Genomic DNA, 12,264 nt, shown 5'->3' with positions numbered 1-12,264 from the left:
TGGGCCGGCCCAGCTAAAGGCCCACACGATTTTGTAGACCATAATTGGCCGGCCCAGCTAAAGGCCCACAAGATTTTGCGGACCACAATGGGCCGGCCCAGCTAAAGGCCCACAAGATTCTACAGACCATAATGGGCCAGCCCAGCTAAAGGCCCAACATTCTGTGTCAAATTGGCCCGTCAACGGCCTGTCCTAAACTTGTCATCAATGCGGTGCATTGTCACTTCTGGCCCGTTAACAGTCCGCTAAGTAATTGGGCCGAATTACGCCCGGTGTATTTCCGGCCTATTAAAGGTCCGGCTTCATTTGGGCCCATTTACAGGCCATCAAAACTTTCGACCCATAAACGACCTTGAAGGATTTGGGTCATATTCGGCCATGTCTGACATTCGGCCTGTTAGAGGCCCACTATAGCTTTGGGCCACTTTCGGTCTGTTGTCATTTTCGGCCTGTTAACGCCGGACGTAAACCATGGGCCATATGTGGCCCAACGTCATATCGGGCCCATTAACGACCCATATAAAAATGACGATAATCTAGCCCGACCGAAGTTCCGGCCTGTTAAAGGCCCGTGTATTAGGTCGGCGCATTTACGGCCCGTCCGAATTTCGGCCTGTCAAAGATCCGCATCGTAAATGGGCCACCATTTCGGCCTGCTAAGTCTAGTGGGTTATGTGGCACAATCAGGTCCCAATCTCACTTTCGGTCTATTAAAGGCCCATGTTTTTTATGGGCTTGAGATATTTACATCTGTAAACGGCCTATTTTTACCGAGGGCCCAAATTATGTTTAGGCCTGTTAAAGGCCCACTATGGGCACATGCCTACCAGAAAAATACGAAAGCTTATGCTGATTTAGGCCCAGATATTTTTAGTGGGCTACATGCCAATTTCGGCCCGTAATCGTTTTTAGCCCAATTGGAATGGGCCCGATGAATGTTCGAATGTTGGGCTCCTACGAAGCTTTCAGCCGAATACATTACTAAGATAAACCTACACTATACAAAAATAGCGTCGTAATTACTGCAGCCTGAGGCAACATCATAAATGTTGTATCACAACAAAATAAATTCCAACCATACAACAAAAGGCCTGTTGGCATAAAGTTTATAGTCCTTCCAGATAAAAGCACCATCAGATGTATAGAAGCACAGATCATTTAACCTGAGTGCTAATGTTTCAGGCTGTAGTATCTGATGGAGCAGCACGATCTCCACCTTTTTTCCACCATTGCTCTTGAACAACGAAGCGAATGTCTGATAGTCTGGTTCCAAAATCATTCATATCTTGACGACATTTCTCAACCACTATTCTTGTTTCTGAAACAACGTCCATTAGGGATTGGACTTGTGTATGGAGCACAGATATATCACTCTGTCTAGCAGGAAGATTTTGTTCAATAGGCGATTTGGACGAGGTTACCTTGACAACTAACCCAGAATTACACAGGAAGGTGCTTTTTGCACTGTTAGTGGAGAGATACTGACGCACTGCAGCAAGAGGTGACATTGTGCCTATAGTAGCCTCGTCACCTTCAGGTGGTTGTGGCTGTTCAATCATTTGTTCCATAGCTTCCTGAAAGTTTGAACTTGTAGATTAGTGTACCAGATAAGTTACTAATGAGACAAAAACAAACAAAGTAGGTTAAACGTTTATACATAACTTATTTTGGTGAACTATTGTAATACATTTGCATGTATTGTAGTGCCAACTACATAATAAAATCACTTTCGGAACATATGTCCATGTAGCATGCCTACTATATTGTCTATTTCCTCACATTCGTTGACATCTAAGGATAAAGAGACATGGTTTAAAGTAGGATGAACATAGTATGACATCATTCATATCATGGGCAAACAGATATAAAACAAACAGGCTATTTTATCATTGTGTGCACATGTGAACATAACAACTAGATTACAGATCAAGACCAAAAGGATATCCTTCATCTCTTTTAAACCATGTAAGGTGAAATGATACGTTAAGACAACTGTGAATAAAAGTGAACAGAGTAACTGACATTGGCTGCAAACCAAGTAGTTAAATGAACACATCACAGTACCAATCAGTTCAAGGCAGGAGGAGTAAGGACTTACAACAGCGGCTTGAACTGGTGTGCTCATGCCCTTCATCTTGTTGGTGTGGCAATCCTTGAAGATTTGCACTGCATTCGGTTCAGGTTCTTTTTGGTTCGCACGAGCTTTCCTCTGTATTTGAAACAAGTCAATATAGATACGATAATATGGCACAAAAAAAAGAAGGAAGTAGCAGCTATTTACAAGAGCCTCGCAGTGTGCAATATAGCTACGAGATCATGTTGTCTGTTGGAATTTCACTTTAGAACGGTTGGTTTTGTTCTTCAAACAGTTAGCCTAGAAGAAGATACACTTGTAAGGCACATACATAAATACAAGTTCAATATGTGGTCTGATCAAATACATATAGCCTACCTAATACTTTGGATCAGACCAGTGTATAACGAGGGCTATCCAGTCTTCATCTATAATATATTCCACTGGAGATGTTTGGGCAATTTCATTGTTAGCCTTGCCTTCAAAGTGAGATTTTCTAAGGTGGTACCGATACTGTCGCAGAGTAGAGTAAAAAACATGAGTGCATGCTTGTTTAGTTGCATCATCTTTCGGATCCAACTTGAACCTCATCTGTTGAAAAAAGAATGTGAGTCTTATTAGGAGGAAGATAAAAAGTATGGGACAGAGCAAGACAATATTACTAATTGCGATGAATAACATTACTTACGGATAAATGGTCAAGGAAGGTGTTAAACTGGGTATTGTCTTTCTCATTCCTGTACTGGATCCACATTGGGAGGATACGTGCATGACACCTAATGGCAATGACTGCCTCTGATACTAACTTGGCTGACTCTGTAGCATCACGTGGCCTTTTTAAACCTGCCTCAAAATGGATATCCATTATTCCTCCTTTAGATTTTGTTAATCTGTCAAGCATTATCCCTGATGTCTGTTTCCGCTTGCGCCGTGGTGCTAGTTCAACAACGAATATGGAAAGCGTTAGTGTACATCAAACTGTGAGAGTACATATAAAGGAGCATGCAACTGCAACTTGACTCGGTCAGGTACCGTCTTGGTGTTGATGCTCATGAGGTTCATCTGATCTTGCCAAGTCCTGTTGTGTCAGCAGTGCTTCGGAAGTAGTGTTAGGTGTGAAGGCAGCTTGGGAACTGGCCAGTTCCGGAGCAAACGAACGAGTAACTAGTTGAGATGCTGGTACAGTTGAAGCAGATGCTGCAGCTAGTGGAGCAGGTGATACTGTGTTTGTAGATTTAGCCTGTGGACTTTCTACTACACTATAAGTACCAGCAGAATCTCGACGGCAGAACCTTTTCCGTTTCACCCGATGAGTAACAGCACTCCCTACTATATTATTTTCCTTGCTCTTTTTTGACTTTGCCATGTCAAGCTGTACCCACAACACAAAAGAATAAAATCACTCTTCAGAACTCATTGATGCATGATACAGACAAGCAATACTTTGATGTAAGACAACCGTATGACGATGGAATATGTAAGAAAAACAGGACGGCATGACATATTCATAGCTACGATGTGCAAACTAAGCAGAAGGATTTTCAAGAAAATAGAAGTAATGCAAGCTAGACACCATATGAAAGATGCAACCAATATTACTCTACCAAGTTAAAAGTGTCTTGTCATAAGTGGCAATTTGAAAATTTAGAAGCAGTACAACATAGAAATTAATGCAAGATGCAACCACTATCAAACTGCCATGTTAAAAGCGTCCAATCATGAGTGACTGATGCGGGATACACAACAGCAGTACTTTGATGTAAGAACATGGTATGATAGATAGATGGAGTGTATTCTAGACACAGAAAGCCATGTCATATGCACATGTATAACGTATAAACTCAGCAGGTGCAATTTAATCAAAATAGAAGAAATACAGGCTAGACAACATATGCAACATGAAACCAATTATCACACTATCAACTTAGAGCAAGCACCTGCGATGGTGGAGTACGGGAGATGAACTCATCATGTAGACTTGGGACTTCAACTTCATTAGAAGTAGCAGTGGCAAATCTAGAGAGTCTCTGTTTGCGTCGGTGCGGAGGACCACCTACATCCCCTAACTTACTCTTTTCCTTCCTATTTTCTGATATTGCCTTATGAAGTCAAAACCACAAGAATATGAATAAAATTAGCTCTGCATAACTGGTTGATGCATGATACAGACGAACACTACTTTGATGTAAGGCAAGCGCAGGATAGGAGGATGGAGTATATACAAAAAAGACAGTGTTTCATATTCACACATATGATAGGAGGATGGAATATGTATGAAAAAATAGTAAGCGGAAGGCATTTCAACAAAATTAGAAGAAATGAAAGCTAGGCACCATATGAACATGCAACCAATATCACTCTATCAGGTAAAAAGTGTCTCGTCGTAAGTGCCATTTCAAGAAATTAGAAGCAGTACAAGCTAGAAGACAATGCAAGATGCAACCTACATCACAGTCCCAAGTTAAATGTGTCTTATGGGTAAGTGATCATTGAAGGTATAAGTTGTAAGCTACGCAGATGCAATTCAACATAATCGGAAGCAATACAAACTAGACATCATACAGAAAACGCAACCACGTATAACAGTTCCAAGTAAGAGCAAGCACCTATGATGGTGGAGTAGGGGAGATGTGCTCATCATGTACATGTATGTTCTAGAAACAGGAACACGTGTCATATTCACAGGCATTATGTGTAAAGTAAGCAGATGCAATTCAAGTTAGAAGCAATACAAGCTAGACATCATACGCAACATGCAACCACATATAATAGTGTCAAGTTAGAGCAAGCACCTATGATGGTGGAGTAGGGGAGATGTGCTCATCATCTACACAGCTACGTTGACTGTCTAGCCTTGTGTTTTCTTGCGAATCTTGTTGGGAGGATGGCGGAGTAGAATCTATAGAGACCCCCTGTTTGAGTTGCTCCGAAGGACCACCATCATCCACTGCCGGACTAATTTCCTTCAGCTGTAATGATTTTGCATTGTGAAGTCAAACCAATAAGAAAAAGGAATAAAATTCGCTCTTCAGAACTCATTCATGCATGATACTGATGAACACTACTCGGATGAAAGGCAAACACATGATGCGAGGATGGAATATGTATGAAAAACAGGATGGTGTGACATATTCACACCTATGATGTGGTAACTAAGCAGAAGTCATTTCAACAAATTAGAAGCACTGCAAGCTAGACACCATATGAAAGATGCAACCAATATCACTCTGCCAAGTTCAAACTATATGGCGTTTCAACAAATTAGAAGCAGTACATGGTAGAAATCATATGCAAGACACAACCAATATCACAGTGGCGACTTAAAGGTGCCTTATTATAAGTGACTGATGCGGGATATGCAAGAATAGTAGTCTGATGTAGAAACAGGAACACATGTCATATTCACAGGCATTATGTGTAAAGTAAGCAGATGCAATTCAACAAAGTTAGAAGCAATACAAGCTAGACATCATACGCAACATGCAACCACATATAATAGTGCCAAGTTAGAGCAAGCACCTGTGATGGTGGAGTAGGGGGGATGTGCTCATCATCTACACAACTACGTTGACTGTCTAGCCTTGCGTTGTCTTGCGAATCTTGTTGGGAGGATGGCGGAGTAGAATCTGTAGAGAACCTCCGTTTCAGTTGCTCGAAAGGACCACCATCATCCAATGCCTTGCCAATTTCCTTCAGCTTTATTGATTTTGCATTGTGAGGTCATACCGACAAGAAAAAGGAATATTATTCGCTCTTCAGAACTCATTCAAGCATGATACTGATGAACACTACTCTGATGAAAGGCAAAGTCATGATACGAGGATGGAATATGTACGAAAAAATGGACGGCTTGACATATTCACACCTATGATGTGGTAACTAAGCAGAAGGCACTTCAACAAATTAGAAACACTGCAAGACACCATATGGAAGGTGCAATCAATATCACTCTGCCAAGTTAAAACTGTCTTGTCATAGGTGGCGTTCATCAAACTAGAAGCAATACATGCTAGAAATCATATTCAAGACGCAAACCAATATCACACTACCAACTTAAAGGTGTCCCATCATAAGTGACTGATGCAGGATACACAAGAAGAGTAGTTCCATGTAAGAACATGGTGTGATAGACAGATATAGTATGTACCAAAAACAGGAAAGCGTGTCATATTCACATGTATCATGTGTAAGCTAAGCAGATGCAGTTTACACTAATTAGGAGCAATACGAGCTAGACACCATATGCAACATGCAACCAGATATCACACTGCCAAGTTAGAGCAAGCACCTTGGATGGTGGAGTAGGGGAGCGGAGACTTGGACCTTGTAATGCACTATCAGTACAAGGAGAATCGGTACAGATGCTCCGTTTACGTTGCTACAGAGGACCACCATCATCGCCTTACTTACTCTTTTCCTTCCTCTTTCTTGATTTTTCCTTGTCAAGTCAAACCCACAAGAAAAAGGAATAAAATTTGCTCTTCAGAACTCATTGATGCATGATACCGACGAACACTACTTTCATGTAAGGCAGCCACATGATAGGAGGATGGAATATGTATGAAAAACAGGACAGCGTGACATATTGACATGTATGATGTATAAAGTGTAAACTAAGCACAAGGTGCTTGAACTTATTAGAATCGATGCAAACTAGAAACCATATGAAAGATGAAACCAATATCACTCTGCCAAATTAAAAGAGTGCCCTAACAAATGTATTTGACCAGATTAGAAGCAATACATGGCAACATGCTAGAAATAATATGCAATATGCATCGAATAAAGGTGACTCATCGTAAGTGATTGATGCAGGATACATAAGAGAGGTAGTTTCATGTAAGAACAAGGTTAATACATAGATGTAATGTGTACCAAAAACAGGAAGGCATGTCATATTCACAGGTATAGTGTGTAAACTAAGCAGATGCAATTTACCCTAATTAGAAGCATTACAAGCTAGACACTGTATGCAACATGCAACCACATATCACACTGCGAAGTTAGAGCAAGCACATGTGATGGTGGTGTAGGGGAAGTGCGGTGTTCAGGTACAGAGCTACGTTCAATATCTTCATTTAGGCTTGTTGTTTCTTGAGAATCATGTGGAGAGGATGAAATTGCATTCTTTATAAGAGTATTGCATCTCATATTAACCCACGCGCGTGACTGTCTCATCATAAGCGATAGACGCAGGATACACAAGAACAGTAGTTTGATGTAAGAACATGGTGTGATAGGCAGATGTAGTATGTACCAAAAACAGGAAGGCGTGTCATATTCACATGTATAATGTTTAAGCTAAGGAGATGCAATTTAACAAATTAGGAGCATTGATGAGGGATACACAAGAAAAGTAGTTTGATGTAAGAACATGGTTAATAGAAAGACGTAGTATGTACCAAAAACAGGAAGGCATGTCATATTCACATGTATAATGTGTTAACTAAGCAGATGCAATTACCCCTAATTAGAAGCATTACAAGGTAGACACCATATGCAACATGAAACCACATATCACACTGCCAAGTAAGAGCAAGCACCTGCGATGGTGGTGTGGGCGAATTGCGGTGATCAACTAGAGAGCTACGTTGACTATCTTCATTTAGCCTTGTTGTTTCTTGAGAATCATGTGGGGAGGATGACACTGCACTCTTTAAACGAGTAGGGCGTCTCACAGTAACCCACTCAGGTGACTGTCTCATCATAAGTGATTGACGAGGGATACAAAAGAGCATTAGTTTGATGTACGAACATGGTTAATAGACATATGTTGTATGTATCAAAAACAGGAAGACATGTCATTATCAAAGGTATAATGTGTAAAGTAAGCAGATGCAATTTAACCAAATTGGAAGCAATACAAGCTAGACACCATATGCAACATGCAACCACATTTGACAAAGCGAAGTTAAAGCAAGCACCTGGGATGGTTGTGTGTGGCAATTGAGATCATCAACTGCAGAGCTACGTTTACTGTCTCCAACTGCTGACACTGCACCCATTAGAGCGCTGAAACACTTAGTGCTTATCTTCGAATTACACTGGAGTGACTTCTGTCTTTTCTTTTCTGCATTTATCAACACCGCGTCAGAGTATGAAATACCCATGCATAAAAAAACAATAGTGTGAGTATGGGTGAAGTGTGTGCACAATTAGTACAGTGTAAAGGTAGCATGTAGCGGGTCGGTGAGAAATAAATGGTGGGAGACATATGATAGCTCTACAACATGCATGGCACACTAAATTACTACAGGATTCTATGAAAATAACAGTCGACTGAAAGTAAATAGGCCAGTCCATTTTTTCTACACCGTCCGATGTACAAAGAACGGGTAGATCGCCTTCATCTACCTCCAGCCAGTCAGTGTTGACGATCTTCCTCGAAACGTCAGCGACCATCGACCCAGTATTCCTCCCCTGCCTGCGCCCTCCCCTCGACCTCACCGCACCGCCATGCTTGGCACCGCCCCCCCGGCCTTCCATTCAAGCCCCGCCGACCTCCAGATCGGGCGCAAGCAGCTCCTGCGCCCCACACCCCTATGATAGACACTGATGCGCCGCTTCCCTGGGGAACATGTGGACTAGGTGCTCTCCGCGCCTAAGCGGGTGCTGCTTCTTTTAATTGCGGTTCAACTGGCCCTGAATTGAAATCCAGGCGGGCTACTGACCTCTAGCAAAGGTGAAATAGTAAAAGGGAGGAAACCTTGTGCATTTAGTATCACGAAGAAGATGCAATAAGAAGCGCTCAACTAGTTTCTTCCGTGGGATGAATACGGTGTGAGCGGAGACGTAAGATTTGCACGAATAAGGGAAGAGGAGTAACTCTTTCTGCTGGCAGTGCTGTGTCCGCCTTCTATTTTTCCGACGATCTTCTTGTTGTTCGCCGGAAACCAGAAGTTGTGGAGGATGGTGCAGCCTTGGACGAACCCATGGCCAAGTTGTTGAGTGTGGTGCGGTGGCCGTCTGTCAGCGGCGGGGAAGCAGATCCGAGGCGGCGAACGACGGCATAGCGGGAACAGATCCGGTGCGGTGAACGGTTGCAATAGTGGAGCCGCAGCAGTGAGGCGCAGGACGGTGTGGTCGGAGTGGTTCTGGTACGGCGCACGTCGGTGTCGGTGTCGTGGAGGCAGCTCTGCCTCGGCTTCTGCTGCTAAGTCCTTGAGGGCGTTGCGGTTGCGGTTGCGTTGGACGACGACATCGGGGTACCGGCTCTGGCATGATGGAGGAGGGCGGCGGTGGCTGGGCCGCTATGGGGTGGAGGACGGAGGAGGCTAGGGTTTTGCGGCTGGTGGAGAGGGCGTTTTCGCGCCCACGGAGTATGAATGGGGAAACGGAGGGAGGCAGGGAACTAAGGGGGAACAATGTTTCGGTTTTAGACGCGCTTGTTTGAAATTTGGGGAAAGTTACAAACTTTGCCCCCATCTAAAATTTCAGACATATTGCGGGTTGGGGGTAGGACAGTCATGTCAGGTGTCCCAAATGTGGGCGGGATAGATTTCGGCCGAGCGCATGGGTAGGCGCCCACGGCATATGAATGCTTCTCGGAGGCGGTTGAGACCGGCGTCTTGGTGAAGTTACAAACCTACCCCGGTTTAGACCTTTCGACATCGTGCCAATAGGCTACACGGGCCAGTTCCTACCACGAAAACATTAGTCTCGCACGGTTTCGGGCGACCAGAGGCCTATTTGGCGCTTCGTTCAATATTTGGGAGCAGAAGCATTAACGTTTTCGGTTCTCTTGAATTGAACTTTCAGGATTTGTCAAACTTCACAAATCTTTACTCTTGAAAATCCTAAAGCTACGATTATTTTGGATTGGAGGGGGTACATTTGAATATACATTGTACATGAGTATATATATTAAAAAATATGCAACTTACCTCAGTTCATGCATGGTTCCAGATATAATCTCCTTGGTTGCAAAAAAAGTTAGATATGCGTATGAATATATATATAGCATGTTCAAACTCACAACAAAGATTGATGCCCCCTTTTACATCTGATTTACAAATGCCATTATCTCGGGTTCAAATAGATGAATGCACTTCCTATGAATTCGAATCTTCAAAACCCCCTTTATGTTGAATTCGACATGTATTCTATTTCGTAGCTAGCAATTTGGAATGTATCCATGCAAGTGACAAATGTATAAAGTGCTTCACACTAACAACATGGAGTGCACTAATTAATGTTTATATATGAATTGCGAAAGCATCCATTGCCTGTATTTCAAACTGCTCTCACTCTATGGATCGATAATATGAAATAAAAACATGCACATGCTAGAATTCAATAGAGTATGGGTGTCTGATAGACCGATTTTCTTCCATACGCAATTTGCAAAATTCATGATCTCATCCAAAAATAATAATGCCATTTATATTTTAATTTAATGCGTAGAACCGCCTTTTACACGTAGATGCACTATGCCTCGCCCCGTTCTCACAAACGTGTTATATATCTCTCTATCTAACGCATAAGTGCACACACTTTATATGCATCGGCATTTCTCTTTCACACATGCTCACAATCTCTCTCAGGGTGTCGGGGTGTCTCACGCACTTGCTCTCTCTGTTTCTCTCTCTCTTTCTGACTACTATGTACCACTCTTTTCACTAATCTCAGTTGGAAAACACTATTTCTCTCACATGCATATATACACATGCACGGTCTCTACTAGCCCTCTATACGCCCATATATGTGCCTACGTGTCTCCCGCACACACATTATCTTTAGGCCTCTCTCGCACACATTGCCCCCCCCGACACACCTCTCTCTTAGTAGTTGGCAGATATGATTTCACCATATCATTCGGTAGGATATCCCTCGTTGTTAGGCTGGATGGTAATACGAGGCAAAATTTTACCCTAGTTCAGATCGGACCCTTGCAGTTGAAGAAAGAGCCTACTCCTGATACTGTATATTAGTGATAGGGGTGTGTACAAAGTACACGTGAATACCAGACATTGTGCATGTGTGTATACTATCGACGAACTAGCGCCCAAGCTTGTATAACATACTAAGGGCCTAGGGTTACAAATCATATATAGTCGGCTTATCACCAGTGGGGATAGAGTCCTCCGTGACTCTAGTAGCTTCGTGTTGTATGCCGAGTCCTCCACATGGGTCTTCGTATAACACGTCTTGGTCCAACCTATATGTGGCGCAGGATGGAACCGACCCATGAGTCATCATGTTGACCCACCACAACTAGAAATGATGGGCCCACCACACCACACATGCAATGGGCCACTAAGAAAATAAGCATATATAATAGTACAACGGTATCTAGCTCACGATACGTCTCCATATTTTGTTGATGACACTGACGGACTTTGCATTTGATGTGTGCTCCGTATTTTGTTGACAACAGTTATGGTCATTGTATTTGAAGCGAAAGCACGATATGGTCACTGGACTTCAGAATAAGCTCATCATGGTCACCACATACATTTTGTCGTGCTAACCAACATGTGGTTGGATGGTTAGAGGACAGTGGTTTCTCAAGCCCACCAAGGTTAAAGTCCCGGTGCTCGCATTTATCTTGTGTTAATTTTAGTATTTTCCAGCGATGTACGTTCAGTCGGAGGAGACGTTCCACTCGACTACGAGGCACCTATGGTGACTTCGTAAAATCTCAAGATCATATATGTTGGCCCACACTCTCGAAAGTGCTCATAGGGGTAGGGTTCACGTGTATGCGCTTATAGTGGTGAGTGCTTGCGCGTATATATGAGCCCTTGCGTCTGTACCGTGTTAAACAAATACATATCATGATTATATGGTCACTGGCTCAGCCATATAACTCCATATTTTGTGGATGACACAATCAATTGACCAGTCAAACGTTCCATGCGGCGCAACTAGTATTGCACCATCAGGGCGCGTAACCGTGGGGCCCACCTATCAGCCCGTATATGAAAGAAAGAAATGGTAGTTTGAGTCTGTACTGTGTTAATAAAATAGGAGTACATTTTAGGGTGATCATATGGTCACCGGCTCACCATACAACTCCGTAAGTTGTTGATAACACGATCACTTGACCAGTCAAACGGTCCACATTCAGCAGCGCACATTACCCTAGGACCCACCTGTCAGCGCGTATATGAAGGACAGAAATGGTAATAAATTAGTGGTCGGTGGGTATTTGAAGTCGTGAGACCTCTGGTTGGCAGTCACTGGCGGTT

This window comes from Triticum aestivum, chromosome 1A (assembly GCF_018294505.1).
Source record: "Triticum aestivum cultivar Chinese Spring chromosome 1A, IWGSC CS RefSeq v2.1, whole genome shotgun sequence".
Lineage (NCBI taxonomy): Eukaryota > Viridiplantae > Streptophyta > Magnoliopsida > Poales > Poaceae > Triticum > Triticum aestivum.
This window is presented reverse-complemented; position numbering follows the sequence as displayed.